A 25,081-nucleotide genomic window follows, 5' to 3' on the forward strand; every position below is an offset into this window, starting at 1 on the left:
ATATTTTTAGTTCTTAAAATTAGAGGACAGGCAGCCCTTTGTCCCAGGACACACATGCAGGAAACCGACACTGAGATGCTCACAGATGCCACCGACCAGTGGGAGGAACACTTGGTTGACACCTGAAAACCCATAGGGCCGGCACCGCCCGCTGCCCAAGTCACACAGCAGGAATGACACGAGAGGCACTAATGGACAGGGGAAAGGCCGGCTCCCCCTCTGCTTTCTGAGTCCTCAATAGAGCCCTTACTGCCCAAGATCCACGGCCACCTCTCCAACCAGGTGGAGGAGCTGGTGCTCAGATGCCACACCCTCCATGGTCATTGCCCAGCCTCCAGTGTCCATGGCACACCAGGGAAGGAGTAGCTTCAACAACCAGGTGGGAGTCAGGGTTCTGGCTGCCCAAAGGCTGGAGGACCACGGTCAGGTGTCCGGGGTGCAGAGGTGGGCTCTTGTCTTCACACTCCTTGCTGCTGTGACAAGACACCATTTCAAGATCCCCAAAGTTGTGGTCACTGCACCTGCTTGTCAAGTACAAAACAGGTGATGTGTGTCCAGCCCTCAAAAGAAAACAAAAAAAAAGTAAGAGGAAAATATGCACCATTATTAAATATTAGTTTAAAATGTGGTTTTCAAAGTATATGTCAATGAAAGTTCTAGAAGGTGAGGCTCTGGCAGACCCAGGTCCTTTTCTGCAGTCATCCAACCCTAAGAATGAGGGAGGATCTCTCTCAGCAGGTTTTGTCTGTTCCAAAGGGCATCAACCCCTGCAACCTTGGAGTGTGGCAGCACCCAGCCTGTGAGGAAGGTGGGGGTGCCTGACAATCCCTCTGGATGTGGAGAGGCGGGTCTGCTCCACACCCACCCAGGGAGCACACCACCAGCCCCCCGAACCTGGGGGACACCAGATCAACCCCTACAAGCAGTGGTGTGATTCCCGACCAGTCACTCTATCGCGTTCAATGCCCACTCAGGACACCCAGCCCATCAGAGGTGACACAGGACTCACACCTCCGACTACTGGAGGCCAAATCATCTCTAGCACAATGTGTGTTCACACCCAAGGGAGTCCCTTCCTACACATGCCCTCTGTAGCCCACTGACACAGAGGTGGTGAGAGGGGGACTGTCACGTCACAGAAAGCCACCATACTGCAGGCTCCTACCATGTCCTTGTCATTGGTTGAGGTGTCATAGTGCACAGGATGGTTGGCGTGGACCTGCTTCAGTCTCTCAAGCAGGATCTCTTCCAAGGTCTCTCTATCCTTGAGCTCGATGAACTGGAAGGCCATCTTGCTCCTGATGCTGATGAGGACGGGGATGGGCAGCAGACTGGTGTCCTCCATCTTCTCCATGCTCACTACCTGATGCAAAAGACGGCACATGAAGGGGAGGTGCTGGAGAAAGGAACTGACTAATTACGCTCTGTACATGTTCCAATATGGAACAATGAATCCCACTGTTATGTATAATTGCAAGGCACTAATAAAAAGATTTGAATCACAGTAAGTACTGCAAAAAAGGAAGGCAGGCCTCCACAAAATGCTCACAAGTTAATCTACCAGGGAATAATGGCAACAAGGACCTGGTATAAAGGTTGAAAAGTGTGCAAGGGAGCATCAATAACAATCACCAAAAGGCAGAAGTAACCCAAGCTTCCATGCACAGATGAATGGATAAGAGAACTGTGGTTTAGGCTACCATGGAATATTACTCAGACTTCCAAAGGAAGGGAATTCTAACAGATAAGAGGTGGATCAACATTAAGGACATTGTGTAGTGGAAGAAACAAGTCACAAAATGACTATGCTGTAGGATTCCACTTACAAATTGGTTACAAGGTAAATTTGATGCTATGCATAATTCCAAAATCAATTTTTAGGTATGTAGGTCATCATGTGGATTTCTTGCTCCACTGATGATAATGCTTGCAAAATGAAGACATCTATTGGAGAAGGAGGGGATAGATCTGGGAAATCATATGAGGAAAAACACTGAGTTTCTAAACAATCAGGCTCAGGACCTATGCTACGAGATACGAGACCCCAGAGGTCTTGATGTATAACAGCCGTCGTACCCCCTCAGCAGAGATGCCTGAGATCAAGGACCAAGCTGCTTGCATTCAGAAGCAAACTCAGGTTGCCCACACTCCCGTTTCCAATGAGAGAATCACAGAGTTATAGGAGGGACCTGATCCTAACACAAGGAGGCATTTTTAAATCTTTCACAAGTTCCACGAGAGTATAAATGCCAATTTGCTCCCTATTTTCTAAAGGTGAAGCTTTTTATAGTTTGTCTTTTTTTTGTCTTTTTTTTGGCAACAAAAGGGGAGGATCCCTTCCTAAAGAGCTGTAGGAAAAGCTTGAATTGCAAGGCATGTACTTTTGAATGACAGCTTTAACAACAGTGTGGGGCTAGGGTATGTTGTTCTTACCATCGATTCTAGGCAACCTTTGGTTGCCACAGCAACAAGAGAAAAAAGGGAGGCTGAAGGGGTAATGGCATAATTCAGCCCACACTTCCCTCCTGGAGCCTGGCCATCAGATGGCCCAAGTTGCTCTGGTTGGGATATAGTTGGAGTGTGTCCCCCCAAAGTTCTTGTGTTGAAAGCTTGATCCCCAATGGGGCAGCATTAACAGGTCGTGGAACCTTAAGAGGTGAGGTCTAGTAGGGGATGGATGTGTCACTGGAAGAATAGCCCTCAGTAGGGATTATGGGACCTGGTTCGTTCCCACAACAGGATTGTTACAAAGAATGGTCCCTCCCCATTCTCTGGCTTCCTGTCTTCACACATGATGTTTCCATCTACTCATGCTCCTGCCATGGGGGCACTGACCACCACAACGCCCTCACTGGTGCTCACCCAACACCATGTTCTTGAGCCTCAGGACTGGGAGTTAATTAAGCCTTTTCTTCCTTTTTTTTGGTTAATAAGTAAACCTGGCATCATGGATTTTGTTGTAGTAACAGAAAATGGACTCAACCACATGGGTTAAAAGATGAAAGCATGCATCAAAGTGTGCACAGCAGGTCAAGCAGAGGGGAGAGGCAGTGTGTACCTCTCTGAGCAGAAGGACAACATTGTAGCAGCCATCTTCTCTGCTGGCAAAGCAGGTGGAGCTGTCAGAGGAAATCATGCGTCCTGCAGTGTGGAACCGACTGTAAGGGCGTCCAGAGGAGCAGTCCATCACAGTGTGCAGCTTCTGTTTCTTGGTAGCCTGAAAAAGATTCGAAACAGCTCCTTCTGTGCTTGGGTTTCAAGGTCCCTGGTGAGAGGTGGGGGGAGTTCAAGATACGGAAAGGTCAACAGACACGAGATTGAAAAGAAAACACTTTTGAACTTGCTGGCACAACGTGATAGTTTAGTGACTGAAATAAAAAAAGTCATGCCCCTCCAGAGCCTGTGAGCCCCAGGGTCCATCCAGACATTCAGTTGCCCTTCCAACCAAGTGCAAGGAGCAGAGCCCGCTGTCCCCACCAGCAAGAAATTCATAAACTCATGAACTCAAATAAGTATTCCATCCTGGTTTGAGTAACTGAGAAGTACTCCAAAAATGGCAGCAAAGGCCATGTGTGGAGAAGTTAGATGATAAGCGGGGTGAGCATCGGTGACACATGGGGAAGGTGGAGCCCTTGCACGCTGCTCGTGGAGGCCAACTGACACTCTCACCTTGGCAAACAGCCAGAAGCCCTCAAACGTTGAAAGTGGACCTAGTGTTTACCCAGACATTCCCTCCCAGGTGAATGCACCAAACAGACTTGAGCACTGTCGTCCACTAACTGGCACACAAACACAGCAGCAGATTCATAGTCGAAGGTGGAAACTACCCCATGTCCACCAGTTGATCAATGGACACAGCAAATGTGGCACATGCCCTCAAGCAGGGTAGATAGTACTCAGCCATCAACAGAAAGTGTGCATGGACAGAGCTGGAAACCTCAGGCTGAGTGAAAGAAGCCAGACACAAAGACCACAAGGTGCCAGGTTCATTTACATGAAATGTCCGCACAGGAGGCTGACAGACAGAAATAAGGAGTGGCTGCTCATTAAGGTGAGGCTTCTTGGGAGGGTAATAAAAGGTTCCGTGGCTGTAGTGATGATTGTGTGGTCCTGTGAATATTGTAAAACCTCAACAACCCATTGAAAGTCTTAACTGTTCAGATGTGAATAACCAAAAAGGAGCCTGACTTTTCTCTAGAGGAGCACCAGGGAGCCAGGGAAAGGCAAGTGCACTGTGCCAAGTACACACACTGAATCACACATAATTTCCTACGTTCGTATAGGAATATATGCCTGGTGTAGCTCCACATCTTGTACAACTACAAGAAGGGAAGCTGTACTCCATGGATGTAGGACATGTCAAATTACACATGACAGTCAAGTATATCTACAAAGAACAAAGAAAAAGAAGTTCACATAGTGCAAGAATGGAAGGTGAGGTCCCTCAATTGGATCACAAGGTCCCTGAGAGTCAACAATGCCCAACACACTTACATTTAACTCTAAAAATGTTGCTGTCAAAATGCTGAGAGTAGAATGGTGGAAACCAGAGGCCAGAGAGGTTGGCTCAGGGGCTCTGAGCCAGTGAGAGAAGGAGCAGGAAGTTCCGGGGTGCTGCCGCAGAGCAAGTGACTACAGATGCCAATCCCACACGGAATGCTTCAGCCTGCTAGATAAAAGGATTTAGGGACCAGGAAACAAAAACAATGATCAGAGCCCCAAGAGTCTCTTTCGTAAGGAAGAGATAAGTGCCATCCATCTTCCAAAACAACTATCACACATCAGAGGTGACACAACGCCACATGGAGTTGAATTTGGGAAAAAAAAAAAGATAATCTATAAAGAGCATTTTTTTGTGTGCTTTTTGTGGCAACATGTGACCAGTTTGAACTACATGCACACAGCTGGAAGGGTCGGGAAGTCATTCTGAATACATGAAAACTCCAAACATGCTGCTGTTCAAGGACCACCACTGAGAAAGATGCACCTCCACCAGACAGTGAAAAGAAAGAGCATGTCTTAAGGAGGAAGAGATCTGCTGTTTTCAAGATGACTTTCCTTGTATTAGCACTGAACACTAGACCTCATGGCTTTGAATGAATTCACTACAGGTTGAGTCGGCCTTATTCAAAATGCTTGGGACCAGAAGAGTTTCAATTTTCAGAGTTTTTCAGATTTTACAAGATCTATGTAAACTTTAGCAGTTGAGCATCCCTAATTCAAAAAATCTAAATAAAAACTGCTCCAAAATTCAGTTACAAAACAAGAGTTTCAGATGCTGAGGTACTAAACTGCCTCATGAGCAAAGGCATTATAGCTATGGTTTACTCATCTCCTTGGATATTTTAAAGAAACGTCAATCGAAAAAAAAAATACAGAAATGTTAAAACAGATAAACAATTTTGAAGTAAAAGACTAAGGCTGTTTTTAAGATTAAATATAGGATTATATGATTTGGCTATTCCATTTATGGGTAAAAATACTCGATAGAATCGGAAGCAGGTGTCAGAGAAATTAGTGTGCCCAGTTCACGACAGCATTGTTCACAATAGCCAGAAGGTGAAAGCAAAATAAGCGTGCATGGACAGATGAGTGGATAAACACAGTGGGGTATGTACATACGATGGATTATGATTCAGCCCTGAAAAGAAAGGACATTCTGACACATGCTGTGACAGAGATGAACCTTGAGGACATTATATTAAGCGAAATAAGCCCAAAGCAAAACATTGAGTGTTGTCTACTTACGTGAGGGATCCAGCTGATTCCACAGAGACAGCAGAATGGCGGTTGTGAGGCAAGGTTGAACAGGGTGATAGTGTCTAGTAGGTAGACTTTTAGTTTAATCAAGTCAGAAGAGTTCTGGAATGGGCAGTGAGGATGGTCATGTATCAGTGTGAACATACTTAATGCCACTGAACTGCATGCCTGAAAATGGGGAGGTCTGTGTTATATAAATTTCAAAGTAAAGAAAAAAAAAAACTCTGTTTAATGACTAGTAGTATTTGATCAGTCCTGATTCTGTAAGTATGTCAAAAATTGAATCCAGGACAGTACTCTGTGGTCTCTCATAGGATCTTTCATAACGGTTTACCTTGACATCAGAGCTGTGGTTAGTAACCCAGTTATGATCTGCAAACCTGAAATCAAATTCCAGCTCAAACACCGGGTTTGAACTTCAGATGATAAAGCTGAATTCCTTAGTGACACTGCAAGCAACTAGCCTGACAGTCTCCATGACTGGTGTCGCCATGGGCCAAATTATACAAAATACTGACTTACTCTATTGATGACAAAGGTATCGAAATCAGTTCAGCTGCCCTGTAAACATTTTCTACCATGTGATTTAAGATGAAAAGATGAGGACTTGGTGTAGCTCGGTGGTAGAGCCCTGGTCTCGCATGCATAAGGACCTGGGTTCAACCCCATCACCACCAGAAAACCAAAAAAAGGTTTCTATACAAATACCATGCCATTTTATGAAAGAAACTTGAGCATTCATGGGGTTTGCTATGCACACAGGCCCTCGAACCAATGCCCAGGGACACAGCGAATACCTCACAACCAAAAGGTGCTAAGCAAAGCACACGAAAAGGTCAAGCAGCTGAGGGACACCATGGGACTGAAGCTCTACCTCTTGGTGATCTGGCTTGGCTCCTGCACATCTGGCTCCAGACCTCATTATCCAGCAGCCTCCGCAGCATCACATCTACCAGCTGCTCCATGATATTCAAGACCACATACAGAATCAGAAACATGGAGGAGTCACGCTCCTTATTCTGTGTGGTGATCCAGATGGTGTCCGCCACAAAGACATTGGCTGTCCTTTCCAATTTCTGGATATCAACCCAAGGTATTACAAGTTGAACTGAAAGAGAAAAGATGCAAAATCAGATCCCCCATAAAGTGGGAAGCCAAACTTCAAGCATCAGCAAATAACAATCCAACGTTCTATTTGTTTCTTTTAAGCTAAAATGCAAAAGTCTCAAAGCCTGTGCACAGGAAGAGTACACAACTGCCTGACAGCTGCTGGTGAAACCCAACTCATGGGCCAAGGGTTTTCTTAAAGATTGAAGTGTCATCTCCCAGGTTGCTGGCTACTGTATACTTTCAAGGACCAACATTTTGCAATCCAATAGCATACATCTTCAAGAATATTTCAACACTCATGCAAAAGTTTCTGAATCACACAAAATCTACTTTCAAAAACAGCACTCACACATCAAGGTAGAAGAAAAAGGAGTGTGCAAGAGGGTTATTCATTTCTCGTTCACAGAAGCGGGCTGAGCATCGAGTCTGTGTCACATGACTCTTATTATGCTTAGAAGACACTACAAGCAGATTCTATGAAATGCTAAGGTATTACAGTACAGTCAGGCACAGTGTATGTGCACCTCCGAGCTACCTGCAAGCCTGAGGCAGGTGGGTGTCTTGATCCCAGGGTTTTAGGTTCAGCCTGGGCAACAAAGCATGACTTTCACTTTAGAAAAAGAAAGCAGGTGCTGGGACATAGCTCAGTAGCAGAGCACTTGCCTAGCATGTGTGAAGCCCTGGGTTTGATTCCCAGCACTGGCAGAAAGAGAGCCACGTGCTGTCACACACATTTAGTGCCAGTGACCCAGGAGGCTGGAGGATCCCTCCTTGCTAGGGAGGTAACTTAGCTAGTCCTTGTCTCAAAAACCAAGGTTGGGATGGGGGGCAGGGCTCAACAGTTACGTGCTCTGGCTTCAATCCTCAGTAATATTGCTACTAATAAAGATAATGTAAAATAGTGCAGGTGATACATGTTTAAACAAACATGCTAGTCCCAGATTTTTTTGGGCGGGCGTGTACCAGGGATTAAAGTCAGGGGCACTTGTCTACTGAGCCTCATCCCCAGCCTAATTTTCTATTTTATTTAGAGACAGGTCTCACTGAGTTGCTTAGTGCCTTGCCTTTGCTGAGGCTACCTTTCAACTTGCTATCCTTCTGTCTCAGTCTCCTGGGACGCTGGAATCACAGGCATGCGCCACTATACGCATCTGAGAATTAGTGTGGATACAATGATAGGCAGTAGGCTAATGCAGAAGAAACCCGGAGAAGATAAAATCATATCTGTTAGCCAATTCCTCATACAGATAACAAGTGGAAAAACATGATCAAATATTAGCAATAATTAATTTTTTCCAAATATCATCATCCTAACACAATTAGGTTTAGTGACAATCCTTAGTGTTCCAAATGAAATCATTTCCTTTTCACCTCAGAGAATGAATGTCATATTGTAACATTTCCTTCCACTTATTTAGCCATAGCATTTTCGATGACTTTAGAATTGTAAACAGCCTCATTTCTATGTCAGGCCTGGGACTATGCTTTTCCAGCTATGCCAGCTCTTCTGCCCACACTAGTTTCATCTACACTGCCTACTTGAGTTCAGTAAGTGACTGCTCTGTGGAACGCCCTGCACTTAAGCAGCACAAATAGGAAAAACTAAACTACAAGCAAATAAGCAACACCAACTTAGCAGAACCCAGCCCAGAAACAGACATGGTGTACATTATAAGGGGACAAGGAAGGCATGGTGGACGTGACCAATCTGAACTGGGTATTGAAGGACAAACAGGAGTTTCTAAAGAGGCTAAGGAGAGAAGGAAAAGCATTTGGAAAAGTGTTCATTTGGGAAAGCATTTCAGAAAGAAGGATGGCCAAGGTTAGGCTGGGGCCCATTCCAAGCAAGGTCAGGAGATGACTGGGCACACAGGGCAGGATACTGAGGCATCAGAAGGGAGTCTGGTGAGACTGAAAGAGAAAACAGCATGTGCAGGAGGCTGGCCACAGCAGATATTCAGAAGGAGGCCTCCCACTGGCTGCACTTGGAGAATAAATGAAGAAAACCACACATACGTGTGCATCTCCCATGCCACCCAGCACGGGCTCTTGAAATGGCTTCTGAAAGTGCTTTCAATGGCAATGGCTTTTGAAACCTTGAACACACAACTGACACCGGTGGCCATGCCTTTTCCTGTGGGAATGCCAGTACTGAGGACAGTGCCCACTGCTGGTGCAATGTCATAAATTATTTCTGGATTTGAAGTGGACCCAGGTAAAGTGTTCTGCATATACAACAGTCATGATGTTCAAGGACGGGTGTTTTAAAAGATGTCCTTCTGCATTAAGAAGCAGAAGTACATGCTACTCCTATAGAAATATTCACCCATCAGATATGATACTGTGTCTTCAACATAATCTATGGTAGTAAAAGGTTTTGAGTAGCTATTTAAATAAGTTACACAGATATGCTCCTGAAGGTAGCAGAAAAATGAACTGTCTCCAGAAAACAAGCAAAAAAAAAAAAAATCAAGCTCCTTCGTTGTAGCATGTATACTTCAACTTAATTATCTGCACAAATCATTTGGAAACTAATCCAGTATCACCTGCTGTCATCTCAACCACCCACTTAAATCTTTTGCTGTGGGATTTAACCTTTAATGGCTTTTCTAGGGAGCCATGCCAATCAACCCCAGGGTCAACTTAATCTTGAAGGACCAAATATTGCAGATGCTGGCACTGGACTTACATGACTTCATTGACCAGGAGAAGGGGTGGAAGCAGAGGTGGTTGATGCTGATGTACAGACAGCCTTGGCGGGGCACCCAGCCCTTACAGCAGCAGCAAGAGCAGTAGGTGACCACCTTCTCTGCCTCGAGGAGGATGAACCTGGCCTCCAACGTCACCACCGCTTCTCAGAACTTCCTGGGCTCCCCTTTCTGCTCAGCAAGCCTGCTGCTACTCTCTTAAGCAATCAGACCCTGACGCACAAGAGACAGGGCCTTCATCCAGGGAGCTGGGCAAAGGGAAGGAAGACAGCACAAGGGACAGGAAGCAGGAAGGACAGATGCACCCAGGCACTTAAGGAATCGCTGTTGTTTCCACGACAACCACTCCTGTCCACAACCCTGAAACAGCCACAGCCAGAGGGGGAGAAAAAAAGGCAGAGATCAATTAACCATCACAAGGCTGCAAAACACAAAGAAAAGTCTCTCAGTCACTTACTGACCATGAAGCTGTGGCTGAATCAGCTGACTTCTAAGGTTTTGAGAATTTTAATTCACAATTATTTCCCAAATCCTCCCTACACTCATGCTACAGTTTGGATCTTCAATGCCTCCCCAAGGTCCATGTGTTAAAGGCCTGATTCCCAGCTAGTGCATTGGGAGGTGATGGAACTGCACAAGGCGGGGTCTGGCGGGAGGTCCTTGGATGACTGGGGACATGCCCTTGAAGAGGACAGTGGGACCCCAGCCCCTTCCTCTCTGCTCCCTGGCTCGCCATGAATTGAACACTTTTCTTCTGCCATAAGCCGCTGCCTTGATGTGCTGTCCCATCACAGGCTCACAAGCAAGGGGCCCGATCAGTCACGGACTGGAGCCTCCAGAACTGGGAGCCAAACCAACCTTCCCTAAGTCAGTCACTCAGGTATTTGTGACAGCGATGAAAAGCGAACCAACACAAGAGATACGAAACCCAATGACTGGCTCTGGTGTGGGAACTCACATCAGCCCCGAAGAACTACGCAACTAGGACCTAAGAGTCTCTTTAAAACATGAACGAATATCTTCATTAGGTTCAAAAAGGTCAGTATAAAGCCAACTGCAGGATCTGGAGAAGACTAATGCCATGCACCACCACTGTCCACTCTGTACTTGTTCAAGGTGGAAGGGAGGACCCTGGCCAAGCTTCTAGAGGGCGGAAGTACTCCTAAATCCCTGGGGAGTGCAGGAAACAGCAGAGGGCACAATCTGACACTGCAACTCTTTTGTCAACCACCACCAAGAAGGGACCTTTGTGATCTGTGGTGGTGACAGAAGAGACTAGAATAAAAGCTGTGGTTCATTTCTCAAGGGTGACAGTCTGTCGTTACCTGTCCTTTTCTTTTTCTTAACATTTTCATTTGTGTTTTATATGACTGTCTTATGAGAGCCTATGTTTCCTAAGATGAGGCTGTTTTCTCAGGGGTGTTACCAAATCCTCACTGTATAAGTCCTTTTAGAAATGAAACCTGGGCACTCACATTAAAATAATCTAATCATACTTACTATAAAATAAACCTCAGTGCTGGTGAAGTGTACTGTATTCTTCATTATTTATCAGGCTCTAGAGCCGACTGGCATGGCCGAGAACAGGATTCAGAGGCTCCAAGCAGACATGATGGTGGCCATAGGGCCTCCCAACTGTCATGGCTGCATGTCTGGTTCCAGGAAGAGCTGAAGCAGAGGGATTTTTCAAGTTTTATGGAGCAGCCAAGGGCCCAGGAAAGGTCCAACTCTCACACCCTGTGGATCTGGCCCGAGGAGTGGGGAGAACAAAGGCCATGATGTGCTCTCGCTCCCCAGCACTGCCTCCTCAGCTTTCCTTTCTTCCTTCCTTTCTTTTTTTAGGGCATACTAGCTTTTTTTTTCTTCATTTTTTTAATTGTAAACAAAAGGGATACATGTTGTTTCTCTGTTTGTACATGGCGTAAAGCATACCATTTGTGTAATCATAAATTTACATAGGGTAATGTTGTTTGATTCATTCTGCCATTTTTCCCTTCCCCCCCTCCCCTCCCACCCTTCCCCTCCATCTATACAGTCCTTCCTTCCTCCATTCCTGCCCCCCTCCCTGAACCCAACTCCAACCCCAACGCTAACCCTTCCCACCCCCCATTATGTGTCATCATCCACTTACTAGCGATATCATTCTTCCTTTGGTTTTTTGAGATTGGCTTATCTCACTTAGCATGATATTCTCCAGTTTCATCCATTTGCCTGCAAATGCCATAATTTTATCGTTCTTTATGGCTGAGTAATATTCCATTGTATATATATACCACATTTTCTTTATCCATTCATCAACTGAAGGACATCTAGGTTGGTTCCACAATCTGGCTATTGTGAACTGAGCAGCTATGAACATTGATGTGGCTGTATCTCTGTAATATGCTGATTTTAAGTCCTTTGGGTATAGGCCAAGGAGTGGGATAGCTGGGTCAAATGGTGTTTCCATTCCAAGTTTTCTAAGGAATCTCCACACTGCTTTCCAGAGTGGCTGCACTAATTTGCAGCCCCACCAGCAATGTAAGAGTGTACCTTTCTCCCCACATCCTCGCCAACACCTGTTGTTGCTTGTATTCTTGATAATCACCATTCTAATTGGGGTGAGATGGAATCTTAGGGTGGTTTTGATTTGCATTTCTCTTATTACTAGAGATGTTGAACATTTTTCCATATGTTTGTTGATTGCTTGTATATCTTCTTCTGTGAAGTGTCTATTCATTTCCTTAGCTCATTTGTCAGTTGGATTATTTAGAAGCTATTTTGAAAAGATAGGGCATACTAGCTTTGAAGTGTCACAGATCAAAACTGTCACCCCCAAACATGCCACTTCAGCATAAGGATAACTGAGCCAAAGATAACTGAGAAACAAAAAAGACGGGGTACCAGAAAGACTGTCCGCCCTGCCCCATCTGCCTCGAGTCAGGAGGGACTCTCCATCTGCACAGGTGTGTCCCCCTCTGTCCTGGCAAGACACCTTTGACCTCTTGATCTCAGCAGCATGAGGGGCTCACACAGCCTCATGGAGAGAGCCCTACCCTGCCATTAGTTTCCCCCATGTTTACCTCCCCGACCCTGCACCACCCCAGAAGATGGACCCCTTTTCCTGTCACTTCAGTCCTCAGTCAACTGTTTGCTTTCCCTTAAGGTGCTATGCAAGGTCGATTCTAACCACCCTACCAGTTACACGGCTGAGTTTCTGCCATGTGTATACACTCTGAGTGCATTCAAATCAACTCTTTCTCTCTTGCTCATCTGCTGCATAGCGATGTCATTTCCAGGGCCTCAACTACAGAACCTAGGGAGAGGACACTTTTCCTTCTCCTACAGAAGGGTTTCAGGAAGCAACAAAGCAGAAATCAATTTCCTTCCTCCCAAGCAAGGGAAATCCCTCGAGAAAAGAACCACTACAGTTCACGTTAGGCCAAGAGAGGCAGGTCTACTGTCGCTGATGCTCAGTCCCATCTGATACAGGACACCGAGGCACAGTTCATCGGCAAGGATGAGGGGTGTCCCGAGAGCTGTGTGTGTCTTTTACCATAGCCCAGGTCAGCTCTGACCCCACAGGTAAGAGGTCATGCCCTGGCTGCCAAGCACTGGATGGCCTCGGTCACCCCTGCTCTTCACTCATCCTGCTCACATCCCCTAGTCCCCAAATGCAAAAGACTGCTTCTCTTGCTTGCTCTAAAATCAAAAATTCACTTTGACACCCCTTACGAAAAGCTGGAAGTCTTCAGGTTTGTTTTCAGAAAAACAAAATCCATGGTCTGGGATATTCACAACATTTCTATTAGTGTGTTCTACTTATACACAGTAGTGGGGTTCACTCTGACATCATCATACAGGCATGGAATAGAATGAGCTCCATTTCCCTCCCCTGGGCTGCCTACTTTAGTGGGCTCTCTACTACGTATTTGGTCTTTAATTAGTGCTTTATAGGTATGCATCAAAGATGGAATTCACTGTCGTATATTCATGTATGTATACAGCACTATTTTGACAATTTCTTTCCACACTGGGGATCCTTTGAATAGAGGAAATGAACTGAGGGGGAGGAAGGAGGAACAGGAAGCAGGAGGAAAGATGGATGGCTTTGGGAAGGTTTTATCCCAAGGGAAGAAAACTGTACTGCAGGCTTATGTGTTCAAGTATGTAAGGAGAGTTCACTGTAGAACAAGGAAACATGTCCCTCCCCAACAGGATCTTAAAGCACCAATCACCATCATGTCCTTGCAAGGACACCAGTTATGTAACAATGTAACTGTCAGCAGGTATGGACAAATACCTCCCAAGATTCCTCTCCTGCCTTCTCACACCTTACCTGGCTGTAACTGCATTTAATTAACATCTGCAGACAAACATCCACTATTAGTGGGACCAGAGCACTAGGTCCAACGTGGTTACAAATGTTACAGCTAAAGAGAAAATGAATCAGGAATAATTAATTTGAGGAAGACAATAATATGTTGCTCTGCAAAAACAGAAATCTTCACATTATGGTATCCCACGAGAAAAAAAAAAGGATAATTATATCTGTAAAAAATAACAGGAATTAGTCCTGAGGATGAAGCACCACCCTCTTTTTTTCCTAAATTTCAGTTGTATCTTTATGTGTCCGCAAAGACTGACAGGTGACAAATTGAACTAATTTGCCTTTGCGCATTAATCCAAAAAGTGTAATCAGACTGGTGAAGACTGTGGGTACGTGGCAGAGTTCAAAATGTCATGAAGAGTCACCCGAGATGGGGAGAAAGGTGGAGATCAAAGGGCCTACCTTCACCTTCCCGTTGACAAAGCTGGCCATGTCGTCTTTATAATCAAACACAGAATATGGAGGAGATTCTGTCCCAGCCAGTTCCAGAGCTGGTTGATTTCCTCTAATGTGGTACCTGGATCAGAATAGAGAGAGAGTGAAAAACAAGAGTCATCGTTTTGCTAACATTAAGTCCCTGTGTTAATGTTCTGCAAACGTCCTGTGCCAGGGTTCTCACACCCTGAGCCACCATTTGTCACTGAAAGCTGGCACTCTCCACTGGTGTCATGGTCTCTCCCGCCACTGCACTGGGACTTACAAACTTCAGTCCCATGGCCACTTAGACCAGCTCACCAAGCAGGAAAACCTTCGAACTGTCCTGTGACTACCTGCACACCTTGATCATGTGCAGAGCACCTACCACTCAAGTGTCAGAAGCATTTGCAATGGTACAGCTGTTCCAGCATGGAACACAGACCAAGTGGCAGACGATTCTCAACAGTCTCACTTAGTGTCTCCTGGGAGAACAGAGGCCCATGGAGAAGTACCAAAGTCACATTCAAAGGGGAAGAACCTCCTGGGAAGGTCCTCACAAGGATGTTGTCACTGCAACAGGCACTGGTTGACCGACAAGCAACAGCCAGGAATTTCAGAGGTTTACAAAGGGACACTTCATACCATTTACAGCAATATTGAGATTGCTATCAAAAAAACCTGTATTTAATACCTAATCCATTAAGTATCACAGCTTAGCCTAAGCTCCTATCAACATGTTCAGAGCACACCCATTACCCTGCAGTTGGGCAAAACCATCCAATACAAAGCCTATGTATTATAAAGTGTTGAAGAGCTCACATAATTTATTGCATACTATGCTGAAGTGAAAAGTCCAAGGTTTCTACGGCTATGCTTCCACATGACCGAGAAGTCCAAAAATTGTGAAGTCTGACCACGCAAAGTCAGGGGGCCATCTGGATATGTCACTTTCCTTTGCCTTACAAATCTTCAGCAAGGGGCCTCGGTCACCTTTTTTGCATGCTTCCCCACTATCTACCCACCATGCTTTACTGGGCACTGACTACATGCCCAATGCTGTCCTGGGCACAGGAGGGAAAGCAACCAGAGAGACACTGGAACTTTTACTTCCATGAGGGAGCCAGGAAAAAAGAAGTGACCTGAGCACCAGCAGGGAGTCAGCACAACGGATGTCTGAGCTCTAGCCTGAAGGACTGGGCATGCTCCTCTGTCTACAACCCCAAGCCACTCAGTCAATGCTCACAACTTCTCTCTCTGCCTAAAGTGAGGTACCTTTAGGAAGCCTGGAGAGACTTTGGTCCATGTGAAATTAAAATAGTAATAACAACTTGTCTCCCTTCCAACCTGTTATCCACAGATCTTTTGCCAAATAACACAGTTCACCCATGAAGTAGTTTAACTCTCTCTTCCACCTAGTTTAAAAGAAAAAAGTGCTCTTAAAGGCCCCCCTCTACTTCCCTGTCCTGTCACACAGGACCCTGGAAAAGACAGGGATCATCCTCACAGGCCGCTCTTCCCATTCCTACTCTTGAGCTGGTTCCACCCAGGGTCTTTCCTACCCTTTTTGTTTGTACTTTATTGGACACTCACATTCCTGGGCAGGGATCCTTTCTCAATGCTCAGCACACAACCAAGTATGAGGGCGAGTCAACGACATGCAAGACACCCAAGTAATGCCTGCACAAGTACAAATATCTCAGTCAACAGCACAATCCTCACACCAGAACATACTCAAGCCTCCCATCCTCACTCCCCACAAGAGAACCCTGAAAAGAACAATTCACTACTCAGGACCTTCTGAGGGCAGGACAATGGTAGAAAACAAGCCAGGCAAACCTGACCTGTGTCGACCCAAGGAAAACTTCCTCAGCACCCGGCAGCCCAGTGATGCAGTCTCCTGGCACAGACGTGCAACGTGGGGTGGAGACTGCCCAAGTCAGACACAGCCCTTGCACTTTGCCCCTGGCTATTACCACACACGCACACACCTGGGAAAACCCTGTTAATCAGACACCAAGACGGTAAAGGAAAGGGACCACTTTATACCCCAAAACACGTGAGTGCCCTGAAACACACCCCTAAGAAGCCAGGCTCACTCACACTCATAGCTCAGTGTGCTTTTGATCACTAAGAAAGAGACAGACATGTGGAGGAGAGCCAGAGCTTCTGAAATCAGGTGAGGCTCCCCGGGCATTACCTGCAAGCACACCAACAAGCAGCTGCTCCGCATGTTCACAACTCAGGGTCTGAAACATTCCAACGGGAACAAGACTCACCAGTGGCTATGGCCCAGTGAACATTGCATCCATCCAGGAACTCTCCACATGCTATGGGAGAGTACACCTGTGAGCCAGGAACTTGAAGCGGAACTCGAAAGGGAGCGCCCTCAGTGTTGGAATCCAGCACTGCCTCCAGAGCACCCAACAGGCCACGTATAAGGCAAAAGAGAAGCAAACACACCTGTGAGCTCAGGGACATGCAGACCCGCAGCCAGTGTGCAGCTGCCACTCCCACATGCGGAAGCAGCATGGTCACTGGTGAGAGCCCAGGCATAGCTCCAAAACCCTGCAGAATCAGAGATCCATGGGGCCCAGAGCTCTAGCTTCCTCACACCCATTTCCCCAGCATCTGCTGTTGGAGTTAGACTGCCCGATTGGAACTCCAGCTCTACCACTTTCAAGCTGTGTGGCCTTGGGAAAGTTACCTGATTTCTCTGTGCCCTGGTCTCTTTGGAAGATAAAGCAACCACGATATGCCTCCAAGGGTAATTATGGAAATTAAGTCATCATTCAAAGTACCTAGACTATTGCCAGGCCCTTCAAGCACCAGGTAAGTGTCACCTGTTAGGATCCTCATCATATCCACATCTCACATGGAAGAATAATCCCTTTCTACTCCAGAAAGGTACCCTGAGAAATATGACAACACATCCAAGACCCCGCAGGACAGAAGGCACAGGTAGTAGGTGAAGGACTGGCATTCTGCTGTGATGAATGGCATCCTGAATCACTGGCAGGTGAACAAACCCAATCCCTCCTCCCTGGAGGAGCTGAAGCCCTCCACCTTCCTTTGCCCATGCTCCTTCACTACTAGGCCCCGAGAGGGCCCTGAGTGACCTGAGGAGTTTATTTTGGTTTAAGACCCCAATGTTAAAGGAAGTTGAATCATTAAGGAGTATGTCACTGACCTGCCACCCCATCACCCCAGAGTGTGCAGCATGTTTCACACCAGCAGGGACATGTGCCAACACAACAGAGCACCCCACAATTCAGAAAGTTAACACTGGGACATTCCTACCCTCTGCTCCTCAGATCCTGCCAGTTTCCAAGTGCCTCACAAACCCATCCTAAGGGGAACACTCTGTGACTTGGAAATGCATGGGATGTATCCACTTGTTCCTCCCGCCTTGGCAGCAGGGCACTCTGTCACTGGACGGCCCTCATGATCACAGGCTGACTGGGGCCTGACCCACATCACAGAGGATTAGGGCACATCCCCAGGAAAAGATCCAAATTCAAAACTGTATATATGGGGACTTGGGCTGGGGATCAGTGGCACAGAACCTGTCTGGCATGTGGGAGGCACTGGGTTGCATCCTCAACACCCTATGAAAGGGAACAAATAAAGGTCTATTAACATCAAAAAAATTATTTAAAAAAATGCTTGTATGGTTTCTACTGATCACAGGTTGCTTTTGTACCACTGTAGAAACAAAGGCACTAATCCAGCCCACAGGAGTTGAGAACTGCTTGTCTTATGACTCTACCACATTGGACCTGTTCAGAATCACCCACTGCCTTGAGCCGTCACATCTCCCAACACACCTTTGACTTTCGTGAGCTTGACGGCTTCAAAGATTACTGGCCAGTTCTTCAGCATCAAATCCCAGTTTTGGCTTGCCTGATGCTGATTAGATTCAGGTTAAAGTCTCTGGCCAGCCTCACAGAATGAATGCTATGCATCACATCCTCTCAGGTGGACACAATTTCAACTTGTTCCATTCCTGGTGATGTTCACTTGGTCTCTTAAGTTAGTGGCTGCTTGGGCTCTGCACCATGAACTTATTCCTTTTTCCCTTGTAACTCACAAGCCTCCTAGAGACAAATAATGAAGTTATATAAATTTCCCATTCCTCAAACTTTCAATTTATTCACTTTTATCAGTATGGTCTCATCTTTTCTGCTTTTCTTCAAAGAGTAAGAATTCATTACTATTATTTACTCGGATGATTTAACTGTCCCAGGTTTGGCAGGTAGAAATCCCTTCAAGCTGGGTTCTGTGTCCTTTGGACATGTACTCATGGTTTTTCATAGTCTCTGCCACAATAAAATATTCCAACATTGTCTCGTACTTTCCCTGCACCATCCCAAAAATGGGACTTTTTCCCAGAAATTCTATTTCTTTTCAAGAGGATTGCTACACAAAAGCCACCTGGCATTCTACTGGCTTGGGAGGCTGAGGCAAGAGGATTGTGAATTCAATGACTGCCTCAGCAACTTAGCACAACCGTGGCTCAAAATAAAAAAAATAAAAAGGGCTGGGGATGTGGATCAGTGGGTATGTGGCCCTAGGTTCCATCCCTGCTATAAAATAAAAATAAAAAGCTGGTGTCTGGAAGCTCATTGGTAACCGGGTCTGTGTGTATATGTAGGACTCATGTATTTGCACACAGGCATACACATCTCTAATGCAATGTGTGTATGTATACATAATCTACATACAGATAAACTGAGTTCACACTGATGCCTCCTGTGACCCACTCCCCATGTTCATTCTTACTTCTTTCCTTGTTCACAGCTCTCTTCTCCAACAGAGAAGCCCAGCCTCCACCACCCTTGACAGACTTACTTGCACATCAACCCTCTCTTGCTGCCAACCTCCACACCCAAGACACACTCTGCTCACCCTGTGCAACCTCTTCCTTGATGACCGGCACCTACACCACCCTTACCTGCCCTACGGGATGACTTTCCCCAGCAGAAGGAAGGACATGTGTGGTTTTACAGCAATTATTCTTTGGCTAGTCCCCTGACCCTTTAAGGGTTTGTTATTTGGTGTCAGACGACAGAGCAGGGACAGGAAGGCTGTCCTGTCTGCTAGATGGAGCGCTGACACTTAATACAGATCCCACAGGCAGCTTAGCAGAGCTCAGTGGAAGAAAACAGCAGGCTGGGTTAAGGGCACTTAAGGCTGTGTTTTCAAAAGACCGGTGAAATGCCACGTTTGTCTAGCAACTATAAAAAATCCTGGTGGAGACACTGAGGAAGACTAGAAAGGAGCCCATCCCAGGCGCTTCTCAGATGTCTCTGACAGAACCCATTGCAGACGTTGTAACAGCAGCCTGGGGGACTCTAGGTGACATGGAATGAAGAGAACAGGGAGAGTGTGCAGCACCTGGACAGTCACAGAGGGGTGCTGAGTTTTGAGGCAGAGTGGGAATTTCTCTCACGTGCTTCTGGAAAGGTCTGGAGGTCTGTGTCAACCCGGACCCTTCAACTGGTGGGCAGGTGGGCAGAGCAGCAATCAAAAAGCCACAAGGGGACTTCCAGCTTCAGTTCCAGCATGCAAAGAGCTTGGGAAGCACCCCTCCCATAAATACAAGCAGAGGCCAAGCAGACTGCAAATCACAGGCTTTTCTTGGACTCATCGGAGAACTGAGGTCACGGGTCAAAACATAATCCCCAAAGCTAAAGCGGCACAGGTAATCCGAGGGACACAGCTGGGACCTGCTCCCCCAGTGCTGAGGTCATAAACTGCAGGACACTTGAGTCCTGAGTCTCACTGTGCGAGGGCCTGACTGAAAGAGAATAAGAAAGCCCTGGTGCTGCGATCTTAAGGGACCCCAAGGCAGCACAGGTGTTCTCACCAGAACCCCACCAGTTCCCACTGAAAGACCCCAGGGACACCTGCCCAGCTCTCTGGACAAGGGAAGAATAAGGCCATGAGGCATCCTCAGGGCCTCACCCCAGCTGGGGAAAGTCCTTCTCTGGCTCCTGTGTCCCCTCTGGCTTTCCTGTCCCCACAGGGGTGGGAGGAAGTGGCTAGAAAACTCTTGGGAATGTCACAGGCCAGGGTCACATGTCCACTGATGACTGAGATTGATTGATGATTCTAGGACCCTCCCCCTTGCCAACAGCAAAAGCTCCAGGATAAATGAGAGCACATGACAGCTCAAAGAGCAGGGAGACTGGGAAGTTCTTAACCCAGGGACAGAGGGGAGACACAACCAGGGACATGGAGGAATGTGAGGCCTCTGGTACCTTCAGCTACAGGAAACTGCAAAGAACCAAGTCCCAGCAGAGTAGCAAAACACACACGGAAGATGATTTCCTCACTTGTTAGTACTTATTTATATATATGTATAAATAATAAGTTGTTTATATACCATAATAAGTTTTCTCTATATGTATATATAGAAAAACATGCCAGTAGGCAAGAAAATACACATGATTAAAAGATAGGACTGGGGAGATAGCTCAGTCGGTAGAGTGCTTGCCTTATAAGCACAAGGCCGTGGGTTTGATCCCCAGAAACCAGAAAGAAAAAGAAAAGATAAAGCATGCATCAAAATGACACACAGATAAGACAGATCTTGGTACTTTGAGAGAACTTTTAAAATAAGTGCGATTTATAGGTGAAGGGCTCTAAAGAAAAGGTATAGAGTATGGAAGACTAGGTCATGAAAGCAGACAGATGGAAACTCTAAGAAATGAAAAACAAAATAAATAGAAATAAACAAAAATGAAGATTGCCCTCCATGGCTCATCAGTAGATGGGACAGTCAAGAAAACAATCAGTGAACTTGAAGACAGATCAACAGAAACCCCCCCACACACTGAAAAGCCAAGAGTGAGACAGAGACATAGGAAGTATACAATATCTGACTGCTGGGGATAATTCCCAAAGATAGAAGGACCCCAAACTGGAAAAACAGAAGAAGAGGAAAGCAATCATGTGAAGCAATAATGACCAAGAATTTTCCAAAATTAATGACACACCCCAGATCACAGATCCAAGAAGTACAGAGAACACCACGCAGAAAATTATAAAAAAAAAAACAAAGGAAAAATATTTACAAATCTACACTGAGGTATATCATATTCAAATTGCAGAAACAAAAAGAAAATCTTTAAAGAAGAGGGGGTGTGAAGCAGACAGCCTAGGAAGAACACGGTAATTATAGCAGACTACTCCAAACATGCGATCAAGGGAGTTGAAATAAGGTGTTGAAAGAAATGAATCACAAACCAATAAATCTAAATGAAGTGAGGATTTGTTTTGGGGGGGATACCTGGTATTGAATCTAGGGGTGCTCTACCACTGAACCACATCCCCAGTTGTTTTATTGTTTGTTTAGAGACAGGGATTCAAAAATTGCTGAGGCTGACCTCAAAGATGTGATCCTCCTGCCTCCTTCTACCAAATTGGTAGGATTACCAGCAAGGACCACCATGCCAGGCTGTGTCCAGTGAAATTATCCTTCAAAATTGAAAATGAAAGACTTTCTTGAAAAAGAAAGGAAATCCATTTCCAGCAGACCTAACCATCAAATTCGTCAGAGAGAAAGAAAACACAGAGGTCAGTAGTTCTAAGCTATGTAAAAAGAAGAAGTGTGTCTCAGGAAATGAATGAGGGTAGATTCAAATTTCTCATTTTTCCTATCCCTAAGCAATTTAAAAGAAATGTTTGAAGGGTTAACAAAAAGTTTATTGAGTGATTACACTATGTAAATAAGTGAAATGGATGACAATGTCAGAAAAGATGAGACAGGATCTGGGAATACTATATCTGCATCTAGGCCAAGCATGGTGGTGCACACCTACAATCCCAGTGGCTCAGGAGGCTGAGGCAGGAGGATCACAAGTTTAAGGCCAGCCTCAGCAACTCTGAGACCTTGTCTCAAAATAGAGCTACAAATAGACTTGGGATATGGCACAGTGCTTAAGCGTCCCTGGGTTCAATCCCAAATACACACACACACACAAAATCTACATTTCATGTGAAACAGCATAATATTTGTAGACACAGACTTAATCTGGAAATTATGTTCCAAACCAGAAATATATACTACAAATTCTTTTCAACCTACTGTTGGCAAGCTAACAGATAAATGGCATCACCAAGCATTCAACTGCTAAAGAAGTCAGGAAAAGTGGTTCAAAAGAAAAAGAACAGAACAAGGAATAGAAAACAGTTACCAACCTGGTAGAGATTCATCTAACAATGCCAACAATCACTTTACATGTGAATGGCCTAAATACACCAACCAAAAACACCCAGGGATTTTCAGAATGGATTTAAGAAAAAAAAAAAGAAGGAAGAAAAGAAAACCAAGCCCACAAGAAACCCATGTCACAGTCACACAAAGGAAAAGGAAAGGGGTGGAGCTAGGGATGTAGCTCAGTGGCAGAGTGCTTGCCTAGTATGCCCAACTCCCTGACTTCAATTGTTCACACCACAAGAAATTCCACCAGCAAACAGGATCCACCAACATATAAAAGAAATTATACCTCATGACCAAGTGGGACTGCTCCAAGTATGCAACAATGGTCCAGCATTCTAAAATTCATCAATATAGAAGTAGGGGGAGGAATCACAAACTTATTCCAATTGATACAAAAAGCATTTGACAAAAATGGAACACCCACCCATTCATGATTAAAAGAAAAAAACACAGCAAATGAGGAATTAAGAACTTGTCTAACTTGATAATATCATTTACCTTCTGGCCCCCAAACCCTACAATTAACATCACACTTACAGAGAAACTCAACACTTTCCTGATAACCAGGAACAAGGTAAAGACAACTTCTCCTATCACTCCTTTTCAACATCACAATGAAAGATCCAGCTAATATGCTAAGACGAAAAGAGGAAACAGAAGGTATACAGAGAGAGAAGAGAAATAAAATTTGTTCAAAGATGACATGCTTTTCTTTAAAAAATAAAGGAAAGAATCAAGAAAACTTAAGGAACTAAGAAGCACAGCAGAGCTGCAGGGAAGAAGAGTAACAGGACAACTGCTTTCCAAGACTCCAGCAAAGGCCGGCTGTAACTTGGGCGGGGTGTGGGGGACGCGGAGTAGACACCATTGACAAGCCAAGGAAATGCAGAAGAAAGGAAACAAACCCGAGGCAAGGCCATCCTGACCCCGTGTCTCCCAAGAAATCCCCACCTGCGACTCACCCTGGGCTGGGAGCTGCGAGTCAGCCACCCCGCCCCCCTAAGCCCCTTACCGCTGAGGCCGCCGCGCCCCTCGCCTTACCCGCCACGCTGCTCTAGGATGAAGGAGCAGCTGCTCCTCTTGGTCACCCAGAGCTTCAGGGCGTCCTTCAGCAGCACCTCGTCGGGCTTCTTTCCCTTTCTTCTAGTGCCCCTGTTCAGTAGCCAGGGCCAGGGCCGCATGTGGCCCAGCTCGCTCTGGAGGAGGCGGCGGCAGCGGCTGCACGGAAACGCAGGCCCGGGGGTGCCCAGCGCTCGCACTTCCGCAAGCGCAGCAGGAGGAGGAGCGCTCCCCGCGAACCCGGCGCAGCCACCTACCGGCCCCGCCCCGCGCAGCCCCCCGCGCAGCCCGCCCGCAGCCCGCCGCGCAGCCTTCCAGGCAGCCTCCGCGGGTTTCTGCATCCCAGAGGCCCAACTCAAGGTTCCCAAGTGGAGGAAGGAGGTCTGATCCCGCTGACAGGTCCCCTCCTTCCCGTCCCCGTACAGATAGCGGGGAGCGCCTGGGCAGTGGCCTGGCTCCAACCCCCTGGTGGAAGCTCCTGGGAAAGAGCTCAGGGTGGCGGGAGCCGCCCCACATGCCTCATTCCAAGAGTTGGAGGAAGGACCTGGGGAAGAGATGTCTTGCTCTCCAACTGCGGCTTGACCAGCCCAGAGCCCTTTATCTCGGGAAGTACAGAAGGCACTAATGCAAACCAGTAAAGCAAGTGTGTTTGGGTTTTAAAGAACATTTTGGAGATCTCCCAAAAATAGCATGAAAAATAAAAACAGTTATGTTTGGACTTGTTAGCACACTTTCTTAAAGATTTATTTTAATTCACACATACTTTTCCATATTTATGGGGCACTGACATCCTTGTCTTCTTCAAATTTTTAGAGCGATGCTTCAAATTTTCTACATTTAGAATTATGTTGAGAATATCATGCTAAGTGAAATAATCCAAACCCCAAAACCCAAAGGGTGAAAGTTTTCTCTGATATGAGGACAGTAATTAATTCACAGTAATAGTGGGGATAGGGAAGAATAGAGTTAATTTATATTAGGTAGAGGGAAGTGAAGGGAAGAGAAGGGGGATGGGTGCAGAAATGATAGTAGAGTGAAAGAGACATTATTACCTCATGTACATGTATGACTGTATGATCAATGTGAACCTACAATATGTGTAACCAGAAAAATGAGAGATTGCACTCTGTTTATGTATGATCTATCAAAACATATATGCATTCTACTGCCATGTAAAACTAATTAGAGCAAATAATGTTAAAAATTTAAATAAAAATATGTTGGCCTTGGGTTTAGCACATATGGCTTTTATGATTTTGAGGTATGTTCTTGGTATCTAGTTTTTCTAGTGTTTTGAGCATGAAGAGGTACTGTATTTTGTCAAATGCTTTTTCTGCTTCTATTCAGATAATCATATGATACTTGTTTTCAAGTCTACTGATATGATGAATTACATTTATTGATTTCCATATCTTGAACTATCCCTGCACCCCT

The 25,081-nt window shown here is 45.8% G+C and overlaps 1 pseudogene; it reads right to left on the reverse strand.

The window, feature by feature from the left end:
• Positions 1-298: 298 nt before the first annotated feature.
• On the reverse strand, positions 299-23,988 carry LOC124975524 (TBC1 domain family member 8-like; annotated as a pseudogene).
• Between the last annotated feature and the right edge of the window lie 1,093 nt (positions 23,989-25,081).

This window comes from Sciurus carolinensis, unplaced genomic scaffold (genome assembly GCF_902686445.1).
Source record: "Sciurus carolinensis unplaced genomic scaffold, mSciCar1.2, whole genome shotgun sequence".
Lineage (NCBI taxonomy): Eukaryota > Metazoa > Chordata > Mammalia > Rodentia > Sciuridae > Sciurus > Sciurus carolinensis.